The sequence below is a fragment of the Amblyomma americanum genome, chromosome 4 (genome assembly GCF_052857255.1).
Source record: "Amblyomma americanum isolate KBUSLIRL-KWMA chromosome 4, ASM5285725v1, whole genome shotgun sequence".
Classification (NCBI taxonomy): Eukaryota; Metazoa; Arthropoda; class Arachnida; order Ixodida; family Ixodidae; genus Amblyomma; species Amblyomma americanum.
Window position 1 is genome coordinate 68796436 of NC_135500.1, and position 18270 is coordinate 68814705.

Genomic DNA, 18270 nt, shown 5'->3' on the forward strand with positions numbered 1-18270 from the left:
TTTAAGCAAGAGGCATGGTCTTGGAAGTGTGCGCATTAAGGTGAGCAAGCCTGCGCGAATGCTGTAAAGGACCACTGACAGTATGTTTGCTCCACCTTATTTAGATTGTACCATGCATTGTGAGGGAGCCGGACAACCTCCAGTTTCTTTGTGCGTACTGCACACGCATCCCAACAGTATCCTGTATCTGGCTCTCATAGTATTCCGCAGTGAGGTGTCACCTAATAGCGTACACTCGAGCAGTGCCTTTCGTTGCCTATGTTTCAGTGTCTCAGTTTCAGCGTCTCAGTAATATCCTTTACTATTGTGCTTCTCCATTTTTTATCTCCGAGCCCTTCCTGCAGCCGCTTCCCCCTTTCCTATATTGGGTCTTCTGTTGTAGCATTTCTTTCTCTTTATTTTTTTTTTGTTCGAGCGTTGCACCTGCACCGCCGTTTGCGAATGCAGGTCTGTAAGGTCGCACTCTCCTTCCGTTTTTTTTTTCTTAAATGCCCGGGAAATTTTGCAATTTTCTGTGAAGACGACTTCTCAGATAACGCAATTTTGCGAGGCTCTTCCGCGCTCTTTTTGCTGGCATTTAAATAATGGGGCAAAAAGGGCTAACTTTGTAATTCGTAGCGAGTGAAACCCTTGCGCGGATGCGCGCACCGCCCTTCGGCTCGACCCGAGTGTCTGCGAAATTTGGACTCAAACAGTGCAAGTCCGCGAATGCATTTTTCACGCTTGCTCACGAGCTCCCTTTCACAGCCCGCACGATGTGGCGATCAAGCTCGTAGAGTCGCTGCTGCTACCGCAGACAGATCACCTGACAAACTGCGGACAGAAATGACCTTGGTGTCCTTCCCCCCCTCCCCACCGCCCCGGCAACACCGCCGGCGAGTGATAGCGTTCGCGTAAAGCCGTTTCACGAAGCGGAGATCACCTTGCTCCCAAATAGCCTGCCCGCGGTCGCACGCGTAATAACGGCGGCGGCTGGCGGAGGACGGGGAAAGTAAGCCGCCGATGGTTCCGCCCTTTTTTCTGTTGCTGTTCCCCCCTCGGCGCTTGTTGCGCCCTCACCGCGGCTGTTCCCTCCCGCGGAGCCGACTTTTTCCTACGAGCGCTGCGTCGCCGCCGACAAAGCTCGTTTCCTTGACCGCCGAAGGAAGAGGCGCGGCGGAGCTCCGCAGAAGGCAGTGAGCGTGCGTCTGCAAGCGCTGATAAGCCTCCTGCTGTTTAGGAGTCATTGACAGCTACTACAGTGCAGTGGCGTGTGACGTAAGAGTTTCGGGCTCGAGTGCTGGAGAAACGTCGGTCTGCAGATACGGATACTTTGCACTGCAGGAAGTGTTGTTCGCCAGCCGAAACACTCGCGGCACTTTATGCAAGGTAACCGGAGGTAGGTGTTTTGCCTCTACGAAGCTCGCCGACGGCGACCGCGTACAGTTCTTTCACTACCGTGCATACTTGTTTTTCAGCGCCTCTGGTGAGTGCGTTGCAACTTCAACAAAGCGGTGAAGCGTGGCAGCTGCAAGACGTGATCACTCTCGTCGCGAACAAGCACTTGTTTCAAAGAGGAAAAGCAACGACTGGTATGTACGATTCTTTGTTCCTGATCAAATAGAAAAGTTCCCCGGTGTTCAAACGGAACCAGCTGATTTGTAAAGAATATTCCCGTAACATTTACAGAACGAAAAACGAATTTGTTATTTTTCTGTGGGCGCCTTTTCTCAGGAAAATAACTACATATTTGAATGCACTGCTTTCGTTACGTTCTAAATTTTGCTAGCGGGGTCGTTCTCATACTTGGCAGGCAACGAAGAATCCAAAGTACTATCGTGATTATTCGCGTGACGTCAGTCGCAATGCGTGCCAATGTATGCAACAGCGCATGTCCAAAAGCATAACTGTCTAATGCCCGTTTCACGTGTTGCGAGTAGAACAAAAATATTCGGCGCAGTCGGTGATGTCGCAGCGATAATTTCGGTCAGTGCTTTCGCATGCGACGCGTACCCAACGAAATCGGTCGAAGCGACAGACAATGGTAGCTTGATGTTTGCATTGGCAACCTATGATTAAATGCGAGAGTAGTGATACACGCAATGCGTGGATTTTGTTATGACCGGCGTACATTTAGATGCAAGGCAATAATTCCTGTATGTTTTGACTGCAGTTATGCTTTCGCTTCGGCGGCAGCTTCCATCTCACCCAACTTCGCACGCCGTCTCGACGCTAACCGTTTGTCAGTCCCAGAACGAACACACAGGAGGGGGGGGGGGGGGGGGGGGTAGTATCCACTGAGAAATGTTCACTATCCGCCAGAACAAATTACGGTAAACAAAAACTTAATTTCCGTATAACTGATATTCTTAACAGACATGATTTCAAATTGTACTTTGTAAACAAATTTTCACAACCCCTAACTATTGATTATGTATGCGCATCCTTCTGCTGCTCCTGCTATGATCGCCCCCACCAGTGTGTGGCACTTAAAGTACGTTGTTTGCCCCTAATAGGTTTTCCAAGTAGTTTGTTCATAATTTGTCACGTATACTGGTCTCTATACGATGATGTTTTCTGCATTGATTTGCTCTTTATTGGCCACCACTGTGCTCCTGTACGACTTACCTTCCCTGCCTGTAAGTTTTACTTTTTTTTCACGTAGCTTTTGTAACGTCCACAGATATTTTCAAGCTATTTCATTTAGCTTTTGGCCTGTGGCCTGTTCAGAACATGTACGCACATATGGAAATAAAGTGGTCTGGTCTACAAAAACAAAAAAAAAAAGAAGTTCCATCCGCACGGATACCCGTCGCGAGACGCTCTCTCCTGCCGCAGATTGACGATATACGCAGCGTCGGGAGGGGAAAATCGCACCTTATGAAACGGGCCTAACCAGAGGTTTTCCCAGTATTTGAAATTAGGGAAGGAGGAGAAGTTGAGGATTGAGGAGCAGCAATAGTCGTTTTCAATTTTCATTTGTGTTGCTGATGTGTAGCGTTGGGCTAGCAACGTTTATGACTCCAAAACTCAAGACAAAGAGGACAAAAATTCCTCGTTGTGTGTAAAGAAGTAAAATTCGTTACGAATTAAGGGGGTGCCCCCTCCTCCCCCCAGGGGTGCGTAGGGAAATCTCTGGGCCTAACTCGAAGGCGGTCGCATTGCGTCAAGCCCACACAAGCAGAGCGGTGCTATCCTGCAGCAGCCCCAGGGGCATGCAGGCCACGGGATCTAGTGACGGGTGGAACCAAGCCAAAACGGAAATCCTCCTTTTACCTCCCCGTCTTGACCTTAGGCTTCCCGGAAAGGTATGTAGTTGATGACGGGTCGCTTAGTATAATATCACTGAGTTAATCAAATACACAGCAGTGTGATGCCTACACGTGCGAAGTTCCCTTCCCATTCCAAAAATGTGGTGCGAAGTAGCAGTAGGTGTTTGAGGATTTCAGCCTTTAGCCACGCAGCTGGAAAAAAACCGCAGTTCAAGCTTCCAGCTGCAACGTTTGCAACAAAATGACGCCAGGCTGGGATACAGTGCTACCGTGCGGGAGCTTCCCCCAGCTAGCTGAGAAATTTGACGCTGAATATGCTCTTTAAGGGACGGAACTCAGCCGAATTCTGGAAAGGGTACCATCATCGTCATCACTCTGACTACGGCCACGTCAAGGCAGAGGCCTCTCCAATGTCCCTCCAATTAACCGTGACTTTTGTCAGCTGCGTTCGCCGTATCGCCGCAAACTTCTTAATCTCATGCGCCCACCTAACTTTCTGTCACGCCTTGCTTCTCCTGCCTTCTGTTGGAATCCACTCCGTTACCCTTAAGGATCAGCGCTTATCTTGCCGTCGTATTACATGGCCTGCCCAAGATAATTTCTTCCGGTCTCTTAACGTTACGCCTATCATTTTTCTTGCCTTAGCTCGCTACGTTGTCTTTAACTTAAGCTTAACCGTTTTCGTTAGCCTCCACGTTTCTGCCCTATAGGTGAGTAACGGTAAAATACAGCTTTTGTATACTTTCCTCTTGACGGACATTGGTAAACTGCCATTCATGACCTGAGAGAACCTGCTATATGGGCTCCAACCCATTCTTATTCTTTTAGTTATTTCCCTCACGATCTAGATGAGTGGTCACTACCTGCCCTAAGTAGACGTATTTTGTTACCACTTCCAGCACCTCGCTGCCATCTACAAACTGCTGTCCCCTTGCCAGACTGTTTAACATTACTTTGCTTTTCTGCGTGTTAATTTTAAGCACTTTCAGCACCTCGCTACCATCTGTAAACTGATGTCCCCTTGCGAGACTGTTGAACATTACTTTGGTTTTCTGCATGTTAATTTTAAGACATACCGTTCTGCTCTACCTGTTTAACTCATTTATCATGTTTTGCTGCTCATCTCCTGAGTAACTTAGCAAGGCAATGTCATCAGCGAATTGCAAATTACTTTGGCATTCTCCATTAACTCTTATACTCAACTGTTCCCAATCCTAGCATTGGCGAGATCGTGTCTCCTTGCCTGCTGACGCCCTTCTTTATTGAAATTTTATTGCTGACTTTAAGGAGGACTATGGTAGCTGCGCAGTCGTTGTAGATATCTTCCAGTATTTCCACATACGACCCTGATTCCGCAATTCATGTATGACTGCTGAGGTTTCCACTGAATAGAATGCTTTCTCGTAATCAATGAAGGCTATATATGGAGGTTGGTTATATTGTGCGCATTTCTCTATAATCTGATTGATAGTGTGAATGTGATGTATTGTCGAGTATGCTTTACGGAAAGGGTATATTGACATTAGGTTAAACGCCCTCAGGAAGCGTAACAAGTGAAGCTCCTTAGTAGTAATATGGAGCTGATGTGTGAATCGCTGGCCTGCATCTTGTCCTGACGGGACGACACGGCCGTCGCCCGGCGCATGCGCGCTTTTCACCAGTATAGCAGTCTCAATATAGATAGCGGAGGTTCGATGTTGTCTCATACTGGCACACACTGCGATGCACTGGTGGCACGAGCGCCTTCTTACCAACACCGTTTGCTGCAGTGGCGCCAATAGCACAGTTAGTTTTTGTGCAGCCGCTTTTTGCAGCGCTACTTTTTCCTTAGTCGTGGCAGAGCAGGTGGACACTTTACGGCTTCGAAGGAATTTTCACGCAGACTTCTTCCCGTGCTTAGAACGTGCTGAGGATGAAGTAAGAAAAGTATGCGCTGTATCCATGCGGTCATCTCTCAGCTTTTACGTTAGCTTTCGCGCTACTTTGAAGTGTCGAAAAACGTCCAAGTGTGTCACGGAGCCACAAACAGTCTTGCCTGCACGTTGTCTAGATTTCAAGTACCTCTCTAAAGCAGGCGCTAAGACTGAGAAGACGGTGCGCGTCAACAAAGTGTCTTTACTTTGTGCCACGAAGCCATTTCCTTGACAACTATTCGTCAAAAGCGTCCCTCAGAGCAAGCTGTTAGATAGATTAAGCGTACGTTGTAATGCTGTTTTCACTTCGGTCACGAATAGAGTGGTCAGTCATTTGTTGGGCCGTTTGACTCTCTTTTAGGAATTGCTATTTCAGTAACATTTACACTACGCTCTGAGCCTTTTTCTCAAGGCAAGAAGCATGGAGAGTGCCGGCCTACAAATAAAACAGCCACTGCCTTGATAAGAATCGCGTACCGGTTCTTCCGCGAGCAAGAAGGGACTGAATGGGGACCCGCGCACAAGGAAATGCAAATAAGCGGTAGCGGCGGCATTCCACACGACGAAGTAAACAGTGGGCACACCTCCAGCCCACTCGGGTACGATTTTCTTAAGACGAACATAGACGCATGTACCGAGCACAAAGCGTGAGCTTTTACAACGCTCCTTCATGCACGCACACTTCCTTGTAAGACGAGTTGGCACAGCGGACCCGTTGTAGCGCCGTACGAATCCGTAAAATGAAGCTGCAACACAGGGGCAAAACAAGTTTTTCTAAGGGAAGACGCTGATATTTGGCCTAATGAAGTAATACAGTTCAACCTCGTTAGAACAAAGCTGAAAGGTCCCGGCGATTACTTGGTGATAGCCGTATACCTTTTTTATAGCTCGTGTGTCCTCGAGCTTCCAACGGGAATCATTATTCTTTCGTTGTATCCTTTATTTCGTTATTCGCCTCGTGCGCTGCAGTTTCATCCGTACATGTGGCGCCATCTGGGAGGCCCAGCGGGAAAAAGGTGGCTGTTCAGATCAGACGTCGCCGCTGCAGCCGACGCTGCGCTCCCCTGACCTCGTCGTGACTCTTCGCAAGAACAAGCTGGAAATGCCTCGTAAAACACCTACCTCGTTTATGTTGCGTTTATGGCAATCCCACACCTGAATTCGGGTACACTGCCTTTTATTTGTTCTGAGCTTTTTATTTGGTCTTTTTTTTCGGGACTGCGCAGTCACAGCACGACCTATCGCATGAATCGAGCGCAGGGGAAGCGAAAAGAACCACAGAGCTGTAAATTCAGATGGAGCCTTTAGAGTAAGACTGTTATGCGCACATGCCTGACTCGAAGCCTCAGGGCAAGTGTTCAGACATTACTCGCGTTAATGAGCGAACGCGACGTCAGTCCGGCCTGCAGAAACTCTTTCCTATGACCTGCTGACCGTTTCTATCACCGTTTGCTGCTGTTCTCAGCGTTTGCTTCTGGGGAGTTTATCCTGCCGTATACGCACGCCACTGGTAGCAAAGCTCATAGCAACAGGGCTTTCTTGTTTGCTTGCTAGGCGTTCGATCTGGAGTCCCACAAGAACCAAGACAAAACGCCTTTTGAAACAAGCGAGTCGATTTACTGTTGCCTCGATGAAAATGCCGCCGGGAAGCAGTTAAATATTATGTTTTATCGTTTTTCCTGGAAATCATACGAGTGCAAAACGAAACAGCGCTGCCGAGAGCAGTACGGCGTGCAGGGTAAACAGGCCAGCGTGGAGAACCGATAGAGAAAATCGTCAAGTGATAGCTGTGTACACAAACAGTAAACAAATCGAGTTTCACGCACTGTCCGAGAAAAAACTGCGAAAGCGACTACCGTTGGGCTAATTTACAAAACATAAAAAAGCACTGTATATACAAAGCAGCTTGTATGTAGCGCCCTGTCGCTAATAATCCCACAAGCGTCACACTGCAAGCATCCTGAGTGATGCCACCGGCCGCATGAATATCGTCCGAAGTAATTTACGCGCTGAGCGTTCACGTCACTGCGCGCAATACCTGGTGATGAGCAAGAGGGATTTCAAGCTCGATGTTTCTACCGAGTGCTCGAAACCAACAGACGGTGAAGAAACGAGCCATAAATGAAATAAACGCCCCTCAAAACTGAGCCAGCACATATCTCGAAGGTGTCCGCGGACATTGCTGCACAGAGAGGTTTACCGCACGCATCATACAAAGGCTTAAGGTTGCAGAAATCTGCGCCCGCACACCGAACCGTTGTTTTTAAAAACGCGTCAACATTTACATTCTTCCGAAAGCTACATCATCACGCGCTGATGATGCTAATTAAGCCGGCCATGCATGCTGCTCTTTCAGGAGATCGCTCAAGCGCGACCTCGCCGTCGTTTGGACCGAGCGAGCGAGAAAGCAAAAGAAAGGTGGTGGGGACCGAACCTGCTAGTGGATATCGACGGCGCTTTCACAACAATGTTGTAGTTGCACATATGCCTGAACCAGCCTCTGAGGGCAGATCTTCAGATGCGACCCATGTTACTAAGAAAGTGTGTGGTCTGCGCGCCCCGCAATTTTTTTTTTTTGCAACACTTTAGCAATGGCTGTTTGGGTGTAAACTCCTAAAACGAAGCGCCGCCAGCAGAAGCGCTCACGACAAGAGACGCACCCAAGGCGCCGGCGTACAAAAAGCGCGCCTGGCGGAGAACGGGCTGTGACTTGCATTGCTCTGCTTTTAGTTTATTTTGAGACACAAACACGGTGCATGCGAATGTGCAAGCGACGCAAACACAAAAGCGGCAGAAAGAAGCCCTGTTCTAACGCGCTGACGCTGTCGGTAAGCACGCATTTTACGGCTTGTTCCGCTGCCTCACACGACAGCGGACAGCCGCTTTCCGCGCGCGCCGCGCGTGAGGTGGCGCCACCATACCAGCGCACGAGGCGGACGACCAGGTTTGACTGTATCTACATCACGTAGGACCCAATTAGTTGCAGACAGTCCCAGACGCATGTTGCCCCGTACGCGCCGTCCTCAACTAAAATGTACAAAAAGATGTCGGCGGCACCATGAGGTGAGTAAAAAAAAGGCGAACAAACGTGGAGCAGAAAACTATTCACCACGGCTATGCACACAAATACGACCAGGCCCAAGATTGCTCAGAGAACAGAGCCTATATTCAGACCCTTGAACACCGGCGGTCATTATGTCAAAACGGGAAGAGATTATAAGGACACAGCGGCTACTATCGCCTGGCCAGCGCAGCCAGGCCTGAAAAACTGGCTGACCGAGGCAGGATGAAAAAGAATGACTGAAATGTCCAACCCGGTTAGGCTACGGGGAAGAGCTGCTAGTGAGAGCACTACGCCTTTCATCCGCGAAGGTGATCGAAAACGAGATGATTACAAAAGCTTGCTAGCTTTGTTGAGAAGAATTTCAGGCGCAGGAGACCATCTCCAGGCCGGTTCTGCTATTTTTCTGATTTAGTAGCTTTGAACGCATGACTGCAACGCGAAGGTCTTAGTTTTAATTTGCTGTAGAGTACTAGCTTTCCAAAACAGTACTACCTCCCGCCCTCCAATGCCAATGCCCCTGTATGCCAACAAAGAAGGGCCTTTAAGGGCGTGTTCAAAATAATTAAATCAAATAAATAAATTATTGTTTATGCGTGAATACAAACAAATACTATTCGCCATTTAAAAAAATAAAATGTATCGAGATCAAGAAGATTGCATTCAAACCTTACAGCAACAGACACGAGGAAAGTGCCATTTCACTGCGTCACAGTACCGACAAATAAAGCACCTCATGACAGTGCGCGATCGCTCATTGTCTGCTGACTGCGGCTTGCTTTGGCTGGGGATAACTCATTCGGTAGAGTGGCTGAGCAGCACCTTGAGGATCCTGCCGCGCCCCTTGGGCACTGGAAGCATCCAAGAACAGAAGAGAACGCTTTTTTCCATTCTTTCTAGGCCTACAGATCATCAGCAACACAGCATGCTTCCTACCGCATGAGTTGACCAGTGTTCGGGATCAACGCGGAGCAAAGAACTAACTTAAGAGCTCATTGTGTTGTCCTCTCCCTAACAACCATATCGAGCTGCCACAGTGAAGTAGTGCAATGAATGATCCTGCGAGCGAGCCGTTAAAAACGAGCGCGTCCGTTCTGTGCTACAATGTGGTCTCCGTGTTTGAGGTGGTCTGAGGGGTCATATCTGTGCTCACCACTGGGTCCAAGAATCGCCGTCGGATGCAAGGAATCACCACCGAACGCCGTTCCGACGTCCGAGCGTGCGCTGCCTTGTGTTCGTGCGCTTCCTCGCTTCTTTATCTCATACGCTGAAGTGCGCACTTCCGGTTTGAGCAGCCCGACGAGCATGCGGTGTCCGGGCGCTCCTGTTGGGCTACCTCCTCCTCGGTTATCTGGCGTAGATGGCGTCGTGGCGACCGGTGAACGCAGATATAGTGATCTAGAAGGGGGTAGTGGGGTCAGGGAGTGCCCGCGGGTGCGGCATTTCATGTCGACAGCGTGAGATGGCGCCACCGGACCACTGGCTGTAAGGAACCCGCGACATACCCGCGATACGCGCTGCGTTCGCAGCGCCGAGAAAGCTGTGTGCATCTGGGGTAACACCGAAAATCGGACGTCTGCAGCTCTAATGCATATTTTATTAAAACCTACCTCTCAAGGCAAAGAGCCCAGAAAAGGTGGAAAGGCGGACATGCCACAAGTTTGGGCGAAGATAAAGCCGACCCGACGAAGAGACAGAACCGCCGTACGACGATCCGGTTGCATTCCTAAACGCAGAGCTCACAAACAGGGCAGAAGTAACAGGGCAGAAGTGTGGATGAGTAAATCGCATAATTTTCAGTCAAAATTTTCGATGCACGTCCAGGCGCAGTCACATTCACTGTTAAAGTTAGCCAAACAATTGCGGCATGCGTACTAACGCATCCTGAACAGAGATATCCCGAATCGACGAGGCTTAAGATTATTTCATCAAATTTAGCTTTTATTTTCCAAAGTACACATTCACTGAAATCTAGAAACAGAATTCCTGCCACGATGATGCAATTAGTAGGCAGTGACGGCGGTTCCTAAATTGCGCGAAATTTCGTAATACACCTGCACAAAAAGTAGGGGAACTGCACCGAAGAATTTTATTGGTACAACAAACGCGCAGCCACCTCCTTCTCAAGGCTCTGCTTACGGCTGCTACGGGAGAGGCACTATGAAGAGCGGCTTATCTTCGTGTGCAATTTCTTTTTACGTCGTTCCTGTCGCGATTGGTTCAGCTCTTTTACATAAAAGTGCAGCCTTGTCAGCACATAGAACTTCAACTTTGCTGTGAGCTCATCTGCATGCTGGCTGCAACCTAAGGCTTAACCAAAATTGGCCTTCACAAGCAGCATTATATCTACTATGCTGTCACTGCAGAGTTCCTCGAGACTGAAGAATACAGTGAATATATCCTCTAACTTCTTCACTGCCCGGAAAGGTTCTTGCGAAGGATACCACAACCCTCCCTTGCCACATATCTGTGAACTCAGAATTTCTGCCTTCTTTATTGGAGTTTTCCAATAGGCTTTGCAGTGCGTGCAGTGATAACGTGTCAGAAACTTTCGGGCAACATACCCTGCCATATGTATAAGGCGGTCGTCGCTCTTCTGCTCTAGATACTCTCTGTGCTCAGCAGGAATACTCTGAAGCATGCGCTCGGATGAAGCTAGGTTGCCTTTCTCGTTGAGCTGGTCGATTGCAGCAACCTTGTCTTCTCGAGCAGGAGCATCGCACGCATCCAGGAGAGAACTTATTTCTCCACTACCTCCATTAAGGTCAGCATTGCCTGAGCGCACTGTCTTGGCAAGATTGTAAAACGGCAAGCAGCTGACGGCAATTAGAAACTGTGTTGGTGTTGGGTGGTCGCTGGACCCGCACGATTGCCTGATTATGCCAAATAAATTTTCCAGTGGATACTGGCTCAATCCGGGTGTCATGAAGTACTTAAATCCCTGGCTGGCAAATTCCGCGTCTTTCCTCATCTTTCGGCACGGTAAACAACGACGGCTGCTTTCCTTTAGTCCAATTGTAGTCGGTTTGACGACCGCGGGAACAAAGAAGTGTCGTTGCCGTCTACGGTTCCAACTTTCACGAATGAAGAAGGCAGCCGCGGCGAAACAAACTGAAATAATGCGCTGAAAAAACGGAGAACAGTGGCGGCTGCGTTTTTTTTTTTTTGAGGAAGAACGCTAAGGCGCCCGTGTGCTGTGCGGTGTCAGTGCACGTTAAAGATCCCCAAGTAGTCGAAATTATTCCAGAGCCCTCCACTACGGCACCTCTCCTTCCTTTCTTCTTTCGCTCCCTCCTTTATCTTTTCCCTTACGGCGCGATTCACGTGTCCAATGATATATGAGACAGATACTGCGCCATTTCCTTTCCCCAAAAGCAACTATTATTATTATTATTATTATTATTATTATTATTATTATTATTATTATTATTATTATTATTAAGCCGCAAACCATGCGCGAACAAACATGCGAGAGGCAGCACATGGGCACCACCAACAGCCAGCCCACGCGACTACAGCGCCGCCCCTAACATCCGGGTCCCGTCCGCTCTCGCCGCCTCGCCGCAATGCATGGGGCGCGCATGCTGCTGAACCCACTACCCCATTCTAGAACACTATAACGCAGACTTCACGCTTGCTGCTGCGCCCCCTCGTGCGCTATTTGTACAGGTTTTCGGAACATCAGGAGAACCTCCCATGAAAGCCGCCGCTTGCGGCTCTTCCGCACTCTCCTCGGCATTATTGTCGTCCTGGAAAATACAGGGGTAAGGGTGGTGCAGCGTGCAGGGCTGCCAATGCACCACTAGTCACGTTTACATGAACGCGACAGAAGTCGATCCCAGTCCAATCTTTGGGGGCAAGTGTAAAAGACATCGAGGAAGAGAGTGAAGCTGGAGTCACACGTCTTCTTTTCAAAGCCTGCTCTTTCTCACGAAAAGTCGACTTAAGACGCATTCTGTCGCATTCGTGTAAACCCGGCTAATGATCATACGCAGCAAAGAACCGTTGCCTGCAACTCCGCGACCACGCAGAAGGAGCAAACACGCATAATCGACAGCGCTCAGCGCTCTCCTTGATAGGAGAGCTGATCGAGGTTATTTACTTATACGTATTTAGTTGCTGCGCTAAAAGAAAGTTGTGCAGTCGACATCGAATGTGTGCATACCACTAGTTTCGAATAGCTCCATAAACCTAATAGCTTTTCGAGCATATAGCTCGAACACTCGAACAGCTATTAGTTTTTGTAGGGATGGGAGGGCTCGAAAAAAACAGAGAATATTGGAAAAACAATTGTTCTTTCTGGTTTTTTCCCCAAGGCATGATAATCAGAAAAAAGCAGGCTGTCTGAAGACAATCAGCAGAAATGGCTTGAAAACTTATATCTGAACAATAAAACCCTGCTAAACGGTTGCGTCAAAAGAATCGCAGAAAAGGTTACAGCTAGCGTGCCATTCTCATTTTCTTGTAATTAGTTTTGGTAGCAATTACCAGTGGCACCGTTTTATAAGAGAGCCTGAATTACTGAGACGTGTTAGCATGCTGTTTTCTTGTGTTGCCCTTTTTGCATTGCGTTCGTCGCGAGCGGGAACCTAACACATTGAGCACTGCTGAGCTGTACTGTTTTGCAGTGCCCCGTTTTACAAATCAAATTTACGCATAAATAATATAGCGCTTATTTTTTTTTATTAGTAGTATACGCCTCATGGCGCTCATAGTCGCGCATGGTGATATTAGATGCAAAAAGTACTATTGGCAACATCAATTAGGAACTGTGCCGTATTACGTGCCTTACTTCGAAGAAGATATTGTCGCAAGTTGGAAGCCATTGTCACCACATCTCTGAGGTGAATCAGTTCCGAAAAACGCATGTCGAAACGCAACATACCAAGAATGATATTCATAATTTTAACATTTTATTGAACATTTTTGGTTAAGTCATTGCTTTATTGCCACAAGGTTGCTTTAAGCAAAAATACCAACAAAATTTTTATCCTAAAAATAATTCATTGAGAGTAGATATGGTCTGACTAGAAGGAGATAAGAGGAATAACGCAAACAACTATGTTCAGAACATGCTATTAGCTCAGATTACTCCGAATCGCTGCTGGAGTCATTTCCATGGTCACTCATCAAACGACAGTTTTTAAGCTCTAGGTAGGAGCGGACGAAAACCAGCTTCTGCACTCTATGCTCCTTGAGCCTATTCCTGTTACTGATGTGGACACTGCCGAACCTTGACCAGTTCCTTTAGCAGGCAGCAGTGGAGGGCGAGACGCAACCGCTGTCAGAGGCTCGATAGCACAAAGGCCTTGCGAGACGTGGTTCGCAGTGTCTTCGAACCTTTTCCTGGACCAGGCGCCTGGGTGGGTCTTGTATTCGGCGAGCATTCAAGGCCATTTTCCGACGCTCAGACCGAGGGCTTCAGCAGCTTGTGTGATATAGTCAAAGGCGTGTTGCACGTTTTCTTTACATAGTGAGCGTCCTCTGTAACTCGAATGAAGCAAATTTGCCGCTGCTTGTGCTGGACGGAGGACGAAATCGCATGTGTCACGGAGAATTTTCACTGCAGTTTTATTCTCACTTGTTGTCAGAGAATTAGGGAGGGCCTTTTCCACTTCTGTAGACACATTGAGCAAGATCTCGTTAACGTCTGATAAGCGAGCGCTGTCAGACTCGGTTTCGGAAATTGCATGAGCAATCGGGCTCAGCATGTCAAAAGTGCTCTGAAAATCCCTCCAGAAATCATTTTCACCAAATACTGTTGTCCTGATTTCTTTGCCTACTCCCAGTTCAGTGGTAATCACAGTTTTTTGCGCAGCTTTGCTGTTCAGAAGGCTTTCGAGTAATGTCACAACACCTGCCCAGCGCGTTTCAGCAGGCAGTTTGAGAGTGGTCTTATTTCCATCGCAGCACTCTAGCTGTTTCTTCGCGACATGAGCAGAGGTCACATGAGAGTGCTTCACAGACTTTACCACACATTTCGCTTTTTAATAACTTCTTGAAGAGTCATCATCTTAACCATGTCAGACAAAAGCTGCGTGGACGCAGCAACCCAACGTAGTAACAGTGAGATATTGCTGCTTTATGATTGCCAATGCAGCCTTCGTGTTGCTAGCGTTGTCTGTAAGCAAGGCAAATACTTTCTGCTGGCCAAGCTTTTCTATTACCTTTGAAACCTCAGCTGCTATGTACTCTCCTGTGTGCCTATGATCTTCTGTTTCCACTGCACTGTAGAAGATTAGGTACGGTGTGGCCACAACAAAGTTCATGGAGCTTTCCCCGCGCACGTTGGTCCAGCTATCAGTAAGCAACGAGATCCTGAGCGCTGAACTGATTTTTTCGTCTACTTGTGTCATCACCCGGACGTACTCAGCTTCCAAAAGTCGCCGCAAAGCGAACGCCTTGACGGCGACACAAATGCGGGCCCTAGAAGCTTGAAAACTTCCCTCCAGTATTTGTTTTCTGTGAGCGACAAAGGTGCTCCACTAGAGTATATCGCGCGTGCCAGAGCCTCATCACGGTTGTTTTAAAACTCCGGTGTCACTCTGTCAAGGAAAGTTGGTATGGAAACATTCTGAGTGGCTAGTCCGCCAGTCTCTTTCTTGTCCGTCATGCTGTCATTTTTTGATGACAAACTCTCCAACTTCACAACTTCAACGGATGGGCTTTTGGAGCGACTGCAACCAAGTGAAGTTTCCGAAGCATCGTCTTGTACCGCTTATGCAGAGGATCTTATGTCCGGTGGACATCTCCGGCACCTTTCAATGTGACTCCTCAAGCGCGTTGCATTCGGAAACTCGTACTTGGCGCAGCAGAACCTGCACACCGCTGGTACCTTACAGCTGTTAAATACGTCAAAGTTCGCCCAAATGTTCGAACGAGGTCTCAACGTGGCTTTGATGGCAAGGAATTCAAGACCGATGCCGCACGCCGACACTGCAGTCCAGGAAAAGTCAGGACACCTCACGAATCAAAACTCACTTCGCGGTCGCCGGACCGCTCTCACAATGCGCGCACTAGCGCGCGTTAATATTACGGAAGGCCGCAATTTGCAAACACTGTTGCCAGATCAGCAATACTAAATGATCTGAGACCACCAAAGGTGCAGTTAAAACTTTTGAAATCAAGAAAAGTGTTGCAATAAAGGACTTAACGACAAGGAAGCACGCAAAAAAAAAAATCATCGCTTTTGAAAATACAGTTGTGCGTACTGTTTTATGCCTGTGTTTGGTATTGTTCAAATGTTTGCCATATTTCCAGAAAAAACACCTGTTTTTTTCCTCGTTTTTGCCGGCATTCAAAATTTCCGGAAATTTTATATACCTAGTTTTTGGTCGCAGCACGTTACCTAAAAAATATAAGCTGCTTTCCAATTTCGCTCTCTACTGACTGCTGCATTCAGAAAATCTGTAAATAATTTTAACCAAGAGTCTATTTGCAGCTTCCTCTGGATTCCTCTGAAATCATTAGATGCCAGGCCCAAATGTATAACTTCTTGATAGCTACTCAAATGATCCGAAACGCTGCCAGCACTGATAGCGCGCTGAGCCACTCCTTGCAAGAAGTGGACAGGTTGCAGTAATTGAGCGTCCTGCTGCGGGCAAATGAGAACAATGCTTAGCTGAAGCGAGAGAGACAGCAGCTTCCATGTTCCTCGTTGTTCATAAAAAATAAAACACGCGACTTCTATTTCTATAGCGATGACGTATACCACTTTAAGGCATATAATTTTATTCCAAATATAAAATTTTGGGTAAGAAAACAGCCCCGCCGCGGTGGCTCAGTGGTTAGGGCGCTCGACTACTGGTCCGGAGTTCCCGGCTTCGAACCCGACCGCGGCGGCTGCGTTTTTATGGAGGCAAAACGCAAATGCGCCCGTGTGCTGTGCGATGTCAGTGCACGTTAAAGATCCCCAGGTGGTCGAAATTATTCCGGAGTCCTCCACTACGGACCTATTCGTTCCTATCTTCTTTCACTCCCTCCTTTATCCCTTCCCTTACGGCGCGGTTCAGGTGTCCAACGATATATGAGACAGATACTGCGCCATTTTCATTCCAACGAAAACCAATTATTATTATTAAGAAAACATAATGGTCTATGAAGTATGCTGTAGTGGAATGCTTCGGATTAAGTTCTATGGCCTGCGAGTTTTTCAGCACCACCTGATTCTCGGCACACGGGCTGCGACCAGCTACGTTTTTCTTGTTTTGAGCAGCCGGGGGAACATGGCATTAGTCAGCCGTTAAGCCTTGCTTTAATTGTTCAGAAAATGCCACTGAAAGTTAATGTATGCCACCTCACAATTAGTTCATCCTTTAAGGTTCTGTAGCGAACTTAATGCGAAAATTGAAATGTCCGATGTTCGTGTGAAAGAACAATGTGTGAGAGAAATGAATAAAATTCTTGTAGAGTTAGTCCACACATGAAAAATACTGGCACAATAAGTTATCCTAAACAGCGTAGAAATTTCCGCCCTACATCACCCTAATTCATGCGACGTAAAAAAGGGCTATCCGCGATTAACAACGTTCGCAATGTGGTCACTGCCTCCGTAGAAGCTGACGACAAGCAGCGTACCTTACGTTTCCGCCCCAGAAAGCTTGAGAGGAGAAACGACCTCAGCATTTCAAGCATGCCGAGACAAAGCTTTTAAAGTCATCCATTTAAGAAGTATCGCCTACTAGCTCTACCAGGCAATAAGAGGAACTTGTTTTTTCGGGCCGCTGTGCCTCTCATTGGGCTACGTACATCGACTTATCGGGCTAGGTTGGTATAAATAAATGTCAACAAAAACGCAAACCCAAATGTAAGACTGCAGAGCGAGTGGTTTTGTCAGCGACGCGTCGTTCTTGCTGAACTTTACTTCCTTGCTTCTCTTGCTGCTTCCATGGCCGTGCTCGTGTTCCTTCCACTTTCTGCACTTCGTTTCCAGTCGTCTTTTCCTCTCTATTGTCACCGGCTCTCGTTTTCTCCGTGATTAGCCTCCACTCGTTCAAAGCAGGGCCCTCTAATTGTCAACCTTCGTGATTTTCCTTATTCGGTACCTAATTTATTGTTGTTTAAGAGTTACAACTTCTACGGTGATGCATTTGCCCAAGAAAAGTTAGAGAACGAGAAGAACGCGGCTGATATCAAAGTTGACTTATGAACCAACGTGACTGGTCATGCGCGCGCAACTTGGCATGTTGAAATCCACGCGGGTGTGCAAGCTTAAACACACGCGATTTACAGGTCACACTTTTGCGGGCGTTGTACAAACTTCTCAATGACACCTTCAAATAACCATTACTTCTCAGTTTGCTGCTACTTTAGACAGGTTAAAGACAGAACCAAAACTACATTCTATTAACGTGACGTGAATTTCGCCCGAACTCTCGGGTAATTCGCAAAAGTCCCGTATTTAAGGTTACCACACTGATTAGGGGGAATGTGGAGCGAAACAAGCTTTTTTTTAAGAGGCTGTCTGTTTTTGCAACCTTGAAAATAATTACAATGCTATTACTTTTTTAAGTTCTTCGTGCCACACACATGTTGGTTATACTTATTATCATCATCAACAATCAGGATAGGCGATTCATTAACAGAAACCTTTATTAAGCTCATATGGTAGATGTTTCAGGGAAACCCGCCACTAATTTTTAAAAGCAGATTTTTTTCATATATAATAGGCTTTTTGCGGCATAGTGGTACTGGTATGGGCGCACGCCAGAAAACAGAAGGATCCTGGTATTTAGCAAAGGGATTAAATAAATGGTAACAGTCGACTTTATAGCAGCCGCCGATTGGCGCCTGAATGCAATGCGGGATTTGAAGCCGGCCGATATTAGCAGCCATATCACTTTATTATTGTCGAAACCGCGATTACCCTCGCCGCAGTGTCCGAATAAATTTGGGCTATTTCTTGCGCCATTCGAAAACTGCGCACCTGAGCGGATCGCCAAGCGACGTCCATCACACCGCGTCACACCGTGCCGCATGTACCACGTGACATTCTCTGCCCTGCCCGCGCTTTAGCACCGAAGTGGCGAGGAACGGGGGTAAATAA

The 18270-nt window shown here is 47.5% G+C and overlaps 1 protein-coding gene across 1 annotated transcript in view; it reads left to right on the forward strand.

The window, feature by feature from the left end:
- Window positions 1-935: 935 nt before the first annotated feature.
- The window catches only part of LOC144128027 (alpha-tocopherol transfer protein-like), a 50942-nt gene continuing 33607 nt past the window's right edge, over window positions 936-18270 (forward strand). Inside the window, exons 1-2 of the mRNA XM_077661079.1 lie at window positions 936-1378; window positions 1458-1571. The gene's annotated coding sequence lies outside the window, so the exon portion shown is untranslated. The remainder of the gene's footprint in view (window positions 1379-1457; window positions 1572-18270) is intronic.